Source organism: Panthera onca, chromosome C1 (genome assembly GCF_046562875.1).
Source record: "Panthera onca isolate mPanOnc1 chromosome C1, mPanOnc1 haplotype 2, whole genome shotgun sequence".
Lineage (NCBI taxonomy): Eukaryota > Metazoa > Chordata > Mammalia > Carnivora > Felidae > Panthera > Panthera onca.
This window is the reverse complement of record NC_138346.1, coordinates 140,452,568-140,464,886: the sequence shown is the minus strand read 5'-3', so window position 1 is coordinate 140,464,886 and position 12,319 is coordinate 140,452,568. Positions and strand designations below refer to the sequence as shown.

Sequence of the window (12,319 nt, the reverse complement as noted above, 5' to 3'; positions counted from 1 at the left end):
TGGGGCCAATACCGAGTGTCTCACAAGCGACTAAAATCCTGGTTTGCCCAGGACTGTCTTAGTTTTAATGCTGACTGTCCCATGTGCCTGGAAACCCCGCAGTCCAAGGCAAACCAGGGTGACTGGTCAACCCCTTGTCCCAGAGGGCCCCCAAACTCTGTGGTGCGGTGAGTGGGCCAGAACTCCCGGTGGGACGAGGCTGAAGCTGATCTCTAGGCAAGACCCATCCTTGTAAGAGTTTGCAGAACTTCTTCACCCTTAAGCCATGTGAGGTCACAGTGAGAAGATGGCAATCTATGAACCAGGAAGTGGCTTCCCACCAGATATTGAATCTGCTGGTGTCTTGACTTTCTGGCCTCCAGACATGTGAGATATAAATCTCGGGGTGCCTGGGTGGCTCAGTCTTAAGCACCCAACTTGAGCTCAGGTCATGATCTCCCAGTTTGTGAGTTTGAGCCTTGCATTGGACTCTGTGCTGACAGCTCAGAGCTTGGAGCCTGCTTCAGAATCTGTGTCTTCCCCTGTCTCTACCCCTCCCCCACTCGCACTCTCTCTTTTTCTTTCAAAAATAAATAAACAGTAAAAAAAATTTAAGGGGCGCCTGGGTGGCTCAGTCGGTTAAGTGTCCGACTTCAGCTCAGGTCATGATCTCACAGTCTGTGAGTTCGAACCCTGTGTCAGGCTCTGTGCTGACAGCTCACAGCGTGGAGCCTGCTTCCGATTCTGTGTCTCCCTCTCTCTCTGCCCCTTCCCTACTCATGCTCTGTCTCTCTCTGTCTCAAAAATAAATTAAAAAAAAAATTAAAAGAAATTAAAAAAAAGAAATAAATGTCTGTTGTTTATAAGCCCCTAGTTTATGATATTTTTGTTATAGCAGCCCAAATAAGCTAAGACATATGTCAAACCAGTAACATTTTTATTTTAATTCTTCTCTGCTGATGCTCCGGTGTGAAGTGAGAACTGGATGTATGTCTCTGTATATTTCCAAACCTGGCTCAGCTTTATAATAATGTATTTAAACCACAGTTCATGTTGAGGAGTGTTTCTGACTTGCAGAACGTAATGTGAAATCTCTGCATGTATGTGAGGGTGTGGTGTGTGTCTGTGTGTGTGCTCACACAGTGAGGCTCCTTTTGTCCTCCAAGTCCTGAAGATGAGCAGGGTAATTCTTAGCTCCAGGGAGCAGAGTGCCTGCAAGCTAACACCATGCATTCAGACTCAGATCCTGGCCCTGCTGCATGATCCAGAGCTGCATGATCTTGGGGGAAGTTGCTTAACTTTTGGAACCTGTTGGCTCATCTGTGGAGTGGGACAGAACGTAGTTTTCGGGTTTGTTGGGAGGAATAAATAGACTAACACACAGTGTCTTGTTGACAGTGAGTACTCCATACATTGCTATTATCATTTTTCTCCTGGTATGATAGGTGACTCAATTAGTTTTAAGCCCGATTTTGGAGTATTTTACATAGATAACTTTAACAAGCACACCACTCCTTTTTCCACCTTGTACTTACATAGGGCTTTTGTTTCTCAACAGGCCTTAAATGAGGTATCTCATCTGAAGTTGACGGCCACTCTGTAAGGTCAGCGGAAAGGCATTTCAATCCCCTTGGTCAAGGCTACAGAGGTGAGTCTGGAGTCCATATCTCCCACTCACTGGTATTGCTTCCTAACATAACACGGGCTTGTCTAAAACAAGGGATATTTCTTTTTCATCTGAGGACAATGAGTACAGCAATTTCTCAGGTTTTTCAGAACCTTCTGAACCCACATTAATCCACACTATTCCTCTGAAAGGAACACAGGCAAAGAATACAGGCTCTCTTGTTCACAAGAATTGCCAGTGCTCTTTTTTTTTTTTTAATTAAATGAGGATGGATACCGTCAGTCACCCACCCTCTTTTTAATTTCCTATGTTCAATTTGATTAAGATGTGTTTCTTGAAGATATGTGCTATCTGGTTCTTGTTGTATAAAAAGTTTAATATCTTTCCCCCTTTTATTGGACTAGTAAGGCATTTGACATTAAAAATAATAGCTTTGAATTTTCCTGTTGCTGTCTGCATTCAGTAGGGGGAATATTAAGAATAGATGGGAAAATTCATTTAGTTCTTTCTCTGAAGGGTCCTTTCAAAGCATGATACTTAACATGATCTACTCTATAATCCACAGATGCACAGAATAAATAAAATAGAGTGATAACGTAAGTTCCTTAGTGTCTAATCCAGGAAATGAATGTCTGTTAAAGAAATATGGCTAGCAATCTTTTAAAAAGTCACTGGAAACTTATTTCTTCCCTGTGTGTTTAGCTGAAGTGAGCATGTGAATTTATTTTCGAGGAGGGGAATTGCAAGAGAACTTAAAACTGCATTCTGTTTTACAATTTAAACCTGTCAAATTACTACAACCTCTGAGTTGTGTCCTATGCCTGATCCCAAGTCTTTGTTTTTGGACGAAGACTTTGTTTTGGACAGAACTAATATCTCACTGTGGGGGGGAAGGAAGAATAAGCGAACAGGCTGAGGGTCCTGCACTAAAGTATGCCGGGTGCTGATAAGACGTCAGCCATGCTGGAGTCAAATGGAGCGGAAACTCTCAGGTTGGAGCCAATATGGGGTGGCTTTCAAATAAGAAGGGGGTCTGCTAAGTCTGCATGTTGTCCTCCAGATTGGCTCCATAATAGCTTAGTGGTTCTAAGGACTTAGGGCTCCAAATAGAGTAACGACCTCTGGGTGTAAATCTTGATTTCTCTAGTACAGCCTTTACACTTTGTGCATCAATTTGGTGATAGCCAGCTTCCAACTAGATTTATGACCCTCAAAAACTGTATGAAATAATACATTTGCTGTTTTTAAGTTTGCTATGTTTTGGGAATAATTTGTTATGCGCTAGTAGATAACTAATACAATTTTCTTACTGGCAAAGTGAGTATTAGTGAGTATTAGTATTAGTACCTGCCAACGTACTAAGTGACATAGTATATATAAATGGCACAGAGTTAAATATTCAATGAATAGTGGTTGCTATTTTTATTGTACTTAACACTCTTGACTTGGCCAGTTGACTCTTCTCTCAGATCTAGAAATAGCTTTCATTACTGTGTAGTGCTGGGACTTTTGCTAGTGTCATTGTTTGAATCTCCATTTAGCAAATACTCTTCCCTTCTCTCATTTAACCAGCACTGTCCTGCCTCATCACTGCTTCTTGTGGAGGGATGGGGAGTCAGCTAACTTACCAAATAGTGTTTGTTGAGTCTCTGCCTTGGTGTCCTAGACACTGGGTCAATCAGCCTGGAAAATCAGTCCCTGAGAACAAGAAGGATGCTTTGGAGTTAGACTTTTGTAATTAATTTTTCTTTTTTGACAAATTTTTCCATTTTGAGAGAAGACGAAGAATAAGTTGGACGGTGGAAAGGATAAGAGTGTTGAATGGAGTGATTTAGAGTGATTCTAAATTTATTTTTTAGTAAAAATGGAAGAAAGCTCTTTGACCCCTTTATACTTTTTATTTTAATTTGTTTTAGTGTGAGATATCAGTATGTATTTGTAACACACAGTGGTTATATAGTATTGATTTTCTTCTCCTAGAGAAGGAAAATGCAGCTACTCTCAAATATTTATCAGAGAGGCACTCCTGCTCTTTTGGGAAAGTCTTCCTGGTTCTAACTTCTAGCTCCAGGAATTGTATGAGAGGAAAGGAGCACCTACCTAGTTGGCCAGAATAAGGGAATCGACCTTGGCAATCAGTACGAGAAACAGATGTCACATATGGATGTCACAGACTGTTCTCACAGCCTGGTTCTTTTAGCATTCACAGCTGTGTATGCCATGGATGGGTCAATACCCTTTGATAAATGTGTTATTTTCCTCCATAGTTAAAGATTTTGGTCAAAAAATGGCCTTTTCTATGAGGGGCATAGAAGATAAACAAAATAATGTCTTTCACAGTGGGGTAAACTGACAAACTGAACAATTATGTTATCTATCTCAAGATAGATAAAACCAAAAGCCAGGTACTTAACTTGCACAGTAATCTGCAAATTGATACTGTTTCATTGTTATCAGTGCTGTTATTTTTAAATCAATGCAGCAAGCACACAACGAATGCCATGGATTATGTAGATGGTAGATTTGTTTTTGTGAAAGTGATACCATTTTTAATTGATTTACTTCAATTAAATATATTCAGATGAATTACTTAGATGTCTATGAATCTTTAAATTCCCTTTGGTCACCAAATCTTTGGATACCAAAGATACTCTGGAATAGTCTGTGGGTAAAAGAAAGCAGCAGATTTATCAAGAAGAGACCTAGAGAAAAGAGATGTAAAATAGTAACCTAAGGAGTCAGGATGGTTCTCTAACCTTTATGTGAAGCTGTTGGTGGACCTGGGGCTTGATTGCTTGTCCTTGGAACAGTCTCAGCTATGTTTTAGTACAGCCTGAAGGCTCCTGTTTCCTTTCTCTTTTTCTGAGTCAGTGCCCAGTTATTAGCAGAGATGTTTGCCCTGGGGCCTAGGGCAAACAGGGATGAGTAATGAGAACCTTTCATTTGTGTTTAGCAGAGTACTGTAAATTTAATTGTTCTAAATCATGCTGTGCTATAGCATATTGATTTGCTAACTATAAGTTGAATGTTATTTGAGAAATGGTTCTTGTTCTATTTCTATTAATAAATTTCCAGGTTATTTTAATTAACAAATTCTTACATTTAATGCAGTGGGCCTCACTTGTCGAAGCATATTTGCATGTAATGCTTGACCGAATCTCACATAACATCTCTGTCCATATAGCTGTGCATGTACCTGAGGGCATTTCTGAAAAGTTCTCTGTCATTGTGATGATACATTTAAATTTCTTGTTCAGGGACTTTCACGTGAAATGATCTGGCAAACAGGCTTGTACTCTTGAATAAATTACCAAGACTGCTGCCCAAGTGGTTCCTAGACAGGGAAGCTATAGGGCAAATGTGTTTTATAGAATAACTGACAACTTCTAGAAATAACTGATGAAATAACTAAAATAAAATCAGAAATGAGAGATGACATGGCAACCGGTACAACAGAAATACAAAGGATTGTGAGAGACTACCACGAGTAGTTATACACCAACAAACTGGGCAGCCTGTAGTAAATGGATAGATTCCTAGAAACACAACCTACCAAGACTGAATTACGAATAAATACAAAATCTGAACAAACCAACTACTTGGAAGGAGATTAAATGAGTAATCCAAACTGTTCCGACAAAGTCCAAGACCAGATGGCTTCACTGGTTAATCTTATAAAACATTTAAAGAAGAGTTAATTGCAATACTTCTCAAACTCTTGAAAAATAGAGAGGAGGGAACACTCCCAAACTCAATTTATAAGGCCAGCAGTACCTTAATATCAAAACCAGACAAGGGCACTACAAAAACAAAACAAAACGAACAAAAAAACAAAAAATGAAAAACAAAAGACAAAAAAACCAAAACCAAAACAAAACAAAAAAACAGGGAAATATCCCTGATGAACGTGGATGCAGAATCCTCAACAAAATATTAGCAAACTGAACTCAACAATACATTAAAAGCATCACGCATTATGATACGTGGAATTTATTCCAGGGCTGGAAAGATGGTCCAATATCCACAAATCAGTTGCTCTAATAAACATTAGTAAAATGAGGCACAAAAATCATATGATCATCTCAATATATGAAGAAAAAGCATTTGACAAAATTCAACACCCTTTCATGATAAAAATTCTCATCCTGATAAAACCTCTCAACGGAGTGGGTTTAAAGAGATCATACTTCAACATAATAAAGGCCATATATGACAAGCCCACAGCTAAGGTCATACTCAGTGGTGAAAAATTGAAAGCTTTTCTTCTAAGATCAGGAACAAGATAAAGTTGTCAACTCTTGACACTTTTATTTAACATAGAAATGAAAATGCTAACCAGAGCTATTAGACAATAGAGAATCCAAGTTGGGAAGGAAGAAGTAAAGTTGACTCTATTTGCAGATGGCACAATATTAAATATAGAAAACCTGAAGGACTCCACCCAAAAAAGTATAAGAATAAACAAATGCAGTACAGTTGAAGGATACAAAATCAGTATATAAAAATCAGTTGCATTTCCATACACTAATAACAAACTATCAAAAAGAGAAATTAAGTAAACTCATTTACAATTGCGTCAAAAAGAATAAAATACCTAGGAATAAATTTAACCAAGAAGTGAAAAACCTGTATAGTGAAAACTGTAAGACATTGATGAACGAAATTGAAGAAGACATGAATAAATGGAAAGATAATGTATGCTTATGGATTGGAATAATTAATATTGTTAAAATGTCCATACTACTTAAAACAATCCACAGATTCGACACAATCCCTATTAAAATTCCAATGGCATTTTTCACAGAGATAGAATAAGCAATTCTAAAATCTTTGTGGAACCACAGAAGACCCCACATAGCCAAAGCAATCTTGAGAATGAACAAAGCTAGAGGCATCCTGTTTCCGGATTTCAAAGTATATTACAAAATTTTAGTCATCAAAACAGTATGGTACTGACATAAAAATAGACACTTAGATCAATCGAACAGAATAGAGAACCCAGAAGTAAACCCACATGTGTACAGTCAATTAATTTATGACCAAGGGGCCAAGAATATACAATGGGAAAAGGATAGTCTTTTCAATAAGTGGTGTTGGGAAAACTGGACACTCACATGCAAAAGTATGAAACTGGACCACTATCTTATACCATGTACAAAAATCAACTCAAAATTGTTTAAAGATTTGAATATAAGACCCAAAACAATAGATCTCCCAAAGAAAACATAGGAGTTAAGCTTCTTAGCATTGTCTCATTAAAAAAAAAATTGAATAATAGAATCTCTTTGACTACTGTGGATATGAAGCTTTTCTGGTTACACGTGTTGCAAAATCTTCTATTTGTTGCTTACCTATTTACATTTGTGATGGTGTATTTGATAAAGAGTTCTTAATTTTAATGTGAAATTTATTAACATTTCTTATGGTTAATGCCTTTTGTATCCTGCTAAAGGAGTATTTTTATCTACCTGCAGGTCATGGAGATATTCTTTACTTTTTCCTTCTGGAAGGTTTATTAATTTGCCTTTCATATTTTCATCTCTGATAAATCTAGAATTAATTTTTTTGTGTATGGTACATAGTGAGGGTTAAGGTTTTTTGTTTTTTTGTTTTTTTTTTTTTAGTGGATATTTAGTTGACCCAGTGTCATTTCTTAAAAAGAATATCCTTATCCTACTGTGATTGTGGTGCCAAACTTGGTTGTAAATTAGGTGTCCCTATATATGTGGTTATATTCCTGGGCTCTTTATTCTGTTCCATAGTCTGTTTTTCTATTTTTGCCCCACTACCACACTGTCATAATGGAGCCTAAAGAATAAGTCTTGTTATCTGGGAGAACAGGTACTCCTAACTTTTCTTCTCTTTCTCTGATTGTCTTTGCTGGTCTTGGTCCATTGCGCTTGGTCCATTCATGTAAAAGTTGAAATTCTCTGTCAATTTCCACAAAATATATCTTTTGGTAATTTTATTGAATTTGCATTGAATCCATACATCAATTTGAGGAGAATTATCATCACAATGTTAGGTTCATTAGTTCATCAACATGGTAAGTGGTTCCATTTGTTTAGGTTTTCTTAAAATTTTCTAAGTTATGTTTTATAATTTTCTGTGTAGTAGTCTTACAGATCTTTTGTTAGATTTACTTATATTTATCAAATTTTTATAGTATGATAAGTCATATTTTAATATGCCTTTTCAAACTGTTTGTGACTAACATATATAAATAAAATTGATTTTAAAATATTAAACCTTATCCAGAAAACCTGATACATCCATTTATTAATTCTAATAATTTACTTGCATTTTTTTAAAACACAAAAAATAATAGCGTCTGCAAGACACTGAGAATTTTATTTTTTTTCCAATCCTGGTATATTTTATTTCTGTTTTTTGCCTTAATGGACTGTATAGGCCTCCAATCAATTAGAATAGAAATAATGTTAGAGGTTTTCATATCTTATTCCTAATATCAGGGAGAAATTTTTCAACATTTAATATTTAAGTATCATGCTTAGTATTTGTTCACTGTGAAATTTTATAAGATTAAGGAAGTTCCCTTCTTAGTTTATCTAAAAACTTTTAAATTAATTAATTTTTTAAAATTTACATCCAAGTTAATTAGTATAGTGCAACAATGATCTCAGGAGTAAATTCCTTAATTCCCCTTACCCACTTAGCCCTTCCCCCCACCCACAACCCCTCCAGCAACCCTCTGCTTGTTCTCCATATTTAAGAGTCTCTTATGTTTTGTCCCCCTTCCTGTTTTTATATTATTTTTGCTTTCCTTCCCTTGTGTTCATCTGTTTTGAGTCTTAAAGTCCTCATATGAGTGAAGTCATATGATATTTGTCTTTCTCTGACTAATTTTGCTTAGCATAATACCCTCTAGTGCCATCCACATAGTTGCACATGGCAAGATTTCATTCTTTGTGATTGCTGACTAATACTCCATTGTATATATATACCACACCTTCTTTATCCATTCATCCGTCGATGGACATTTGCGCTCTTTCCATACTTTGGCTATTGTTGATAGTGCTGCTATAAACATAGGGGTGCATGTGCCCCTTCAAAACAGCATACCTATATCCCTTGGATAAATACCTAGTAGTGCAATTTCTGGGTCATAGGGTAGTTCTATTTTTAATTTTTTGAGGAACCTCCATAGTGTTTTCTAGAGTGGCTGCACCAGTTTGCATTCCCACCAGCAGTGCAAAAGAGATCCTCTTTCTCTGCATCCTCGCCAACACCTGTTGTTGCCTGAGTTGTTAATGTTAGCCATTCTGACAGGTGTGAGGTGGTATCTCATTGTGGTTTTGATTTGTATTTCCCTGGTGATGAGTGATGATGAGAATTTTTCAATGTGTCTGTTAGCCATCTGGGTGTCTTCTTTGGAGAAGTTTCTATTCATGTCCTTTGCCCATTTCTTCACTGGATTCTTTGTTTTTTGGGTGTTGAGTTTGATAAGTTTTTCATAGATTTTGGATACTAACCCTTTATCTGATGTGTCATTTGCAAATATCTTCTCCCATTCCGTCGGTTGCCTTTTGGTTTTGCTGATTGTTTCCTTCGCTGTGCAGAAGGTTTTTATTTCAATGAGGTCCCAATAGTTCATTTTTTGTCTAAAAACTTATAAAAATAATTGTGAATGGATGTTGAATTTTATCAAATATTTTCTCTGTATCTATCAAGTAATCTTATGATTTTCTCCTTTATTTCATTAATTTGGTTAATTACATTTTATGTATCTGTTATAAATAGCATATACTTGAAAAAAAAAAAGTGTAGTCTGATCACTTTTGTTCTTCAATTGGAACATTTAGTCCCTTAACATATGGTAATTTCTAATATACTAAATTTAAATCAATCATGCAAAATTTTTTTGTCTTCCTCTTCTATATATTTTTTTCTTATCTTCCTTTGTTTTGTTTGTTTTTGTTTTTGTTGTTTTCTTCCTTCTTTCGGATTTATTATGTTTATTATTCCTTTTCTCTCTCTACTCACTTGATAGTAATATTAATACATTCCTTTCTTAGTCTTTTATTGGTTACTCTAGAGATTGCAAGGGTGCATTGTGTGAAATATATCTACTATCAAATATTTCCTGTCTTGCACCCCATCCTCCTGTGTCATTCTTCTCTTGTGCTTAAAACTCCAAAAATTTTCACCAAAATGGTAAAAAAGAATGCTGATATTAATAACACAGTAAAAATCTAAAACAGGCATGGAGCTCATGAGAGGCAGTTCTGCCCTCTCAGTGCATGCTGGAATGTTCTCAGCCTACATCTCCTCAATGCTGAGCAGCAGGGGAGAAAATATGGAGGCCATTGGCACTATCACCATCACCACCACTGTGGGGCCCCCTGTCTCAATTATGATACCTGGTCCTCCTGGTCTCTGCTGTCCTAGCCCATCCTTCACTGTTAAGGTACTATTTTTAATAAAGGCAAACTGAATTATTATTGTTATGACTTTCTTTTGTCTTTACAACTTCTGACAAAGATTTCATTCTTCTGACTTATTCTCACAAGATTTTCATTGGTATAGCTCTGCATCTTTGACCTTCACTTTTGAAAATGGTAATTTTTAATATTTTAAATGTTTCCAAAAGATATAAAATCTTCTCAGGTGTTGAACTGAACTCTTAGGAAAGGAGTCAAAACAGTCTCCTTAGGCAGTTTGGTCACAGGCATATTTTATTTGGCCCACAGAGTATTTTTAAACATTATTTGAATTTTCATATCTTTCGGTGAACCACATAATCTCCATCCTCTCTCCTGTCTTAACGCCCAACCTCCCACACTAGTGTTACCCCTTTCTGGCCCCCAATATTTGGCAAGGGGCCTTATAAGAAATTGGCCCTGCTTTTGCAGTCAGAGATTTGTCTCTTCAGCAAGACTAGAACTGAAAACATTCTGAAAGGGACAATTTGATTCTCTTTTGTATTTTCTTAAAGAGAACTTGAAGATAGATTACTGAAACACTGCATCTCTCTCTATCCCTTTGTCTTCCTCCCTCACTCCCTCCCTGTCTCCCTTTCTCTCTGTCCCCACTTGAGTGATGTTTATCTTTGCTCACAAAGATCTAGGGTAAGTCTACTGGAGTGGGGACCCTAACAGAGCTGCTAATGTCACCTCTTTAGAGCGGTCTTTTCTAATTATGTCCTGCAGAGTAGTTTTCCTTATTATTCTGTTTCTCACCTCCCAGTTTCTTGTCTTCAAGCTGTTTATGAGTTAGTAGTTATTTTACTTCATTATTTGCTTACTTGTTTGTCTGTCACTCCTTCTGGACCTGACACTCCCTAAAGGTGGACGCTATTGTATTCTTGGCATATAGCACAGTGCTTTGCAAGAGGAGACACTGAATAATGTTTGGTTTAAGTAATGAAAGAGAGAGGAGTCATGGTCATGCAAACTCTGTATACGGTTTCCTCCCTGTGACCATGCTCATCTCCTGTAGAAGCTGCAGCCTACAGAGGCAGAGAGTTCACGTAGGCACCATTGCTGGTGGTCAGCCCCATGGTAATTTTCCCACTGGGAGCCTGAGAAAGCAGTGAAAAATCTCTTAAAATGGAATCTCGATATCTCTCCTGGGGAAAATATGTGTGTACGTGGCATGTGGTCTAAACAATGAGAAAATTGATTAGGTCATACACCTGGAAGGGGAAAGGTGGGGGATTTCAATGTTATTAATCCATGACCTGATAAAAGCCCAGATTCTCTCTGCATCTCTGTTCTGTTGTCCTGGGCTGGCTTCACACTGGGGCAGGAACTCCTTGTGGTTGTAACACGCAGTACTGGTGCTACATGCTTCGTCTTTCACATCTGACTCTGTGTGTGTGTGTGTGTGTGTGTGTGTGTGTGTGTGAGAGAGAGAGAGAGAGAGAGAGAGAGAGAGAGAGAGAGAGAAAGAGAGAGAGAACCTCTTACCCAGCCACTTAACAAAAGACTTTTTCTTTCCTTTTGGGTGGATTGGACCAAATTGGGTCACATGCCCATGTCTGAACCAATAATTCCCTCCAAGCTTTATTCAGAAATCACCTCCTGGGGCACCTGGGTAGCTCAGTTGGTCAAGAGTCCAACTTCGCCTCAGGTCATGATCTCGCAGTTCTTGAGTTTGAGCCCCACATTGTGTTCGCTCCTGTCAGTACAGATCCTCTGTCCCCCTTCTCTCTGTCCCTCTCCAACTTGCACTTTCTCTTTCTCTCTCTCTCTCAAAAATAAACAAACATTAAAAAAAAAAAAAAAGAAATCATCTCCTTCAGTCCTTCCCTGACCATTCACTCTAAAATCACAACCCAACTTTGCAGCTTCATTTCTGTCTAATTCACTTACTATCATCTAACTAGCTATACCTTTTACTTAGCTTTTCCTTTGTTTGCTTATTGTTCGTAGTCTCCATAAGGGTAGAGATTTTATAAGTGCTATTACCTGTGGTATCTTCTTTGTCTAGAACAGTACATGACTTAGAAGCCATCTAATAAATATTTATTGATTGAATTAGTGAGTGAATGTGGCCAGGGATTTCATGGGACTGTTGGCTTTGGCCTTTTTTTCTTTTTAACAGCTTTATTGAAATACGATTCCCACACCATACAATTCGCTCATCTGAAGTGTACAATTCAATGGTTTAGTACATTCACATAGTTGTGTCTCTGCTACCACAATCACTTTTAGAACATTTTCATTACCCCCCAAAGAAACTCCCCATCAT

The 12,319-nt window shown here is 37.4% G+C and overlaps 1 protein-coding gene across 3 annotated transcripts in view; it reads left to right on the top strand.

Moving 5' to 3' along the window:
* Positions 1 to 12,319, top strand: part of RWDD3 (RWD domain containing 3) — a 249,599-nt gene that overhangs the window by 184,858 nt on the left and 52,422 nt on the right. For all 3 annotated transcript variants that reach the window (XR_013557483.1, XR_013557482.1, XR_013557481.1), the window contains exon 6: positions 1,538 to 1,627. The gene's annotated coding sequence lies outside the window, so the exon portion shown is untranslated. The remainder of the gene's footprint in view (positions 1 to 1,537; positions 1,628 to 12,319) is intronic.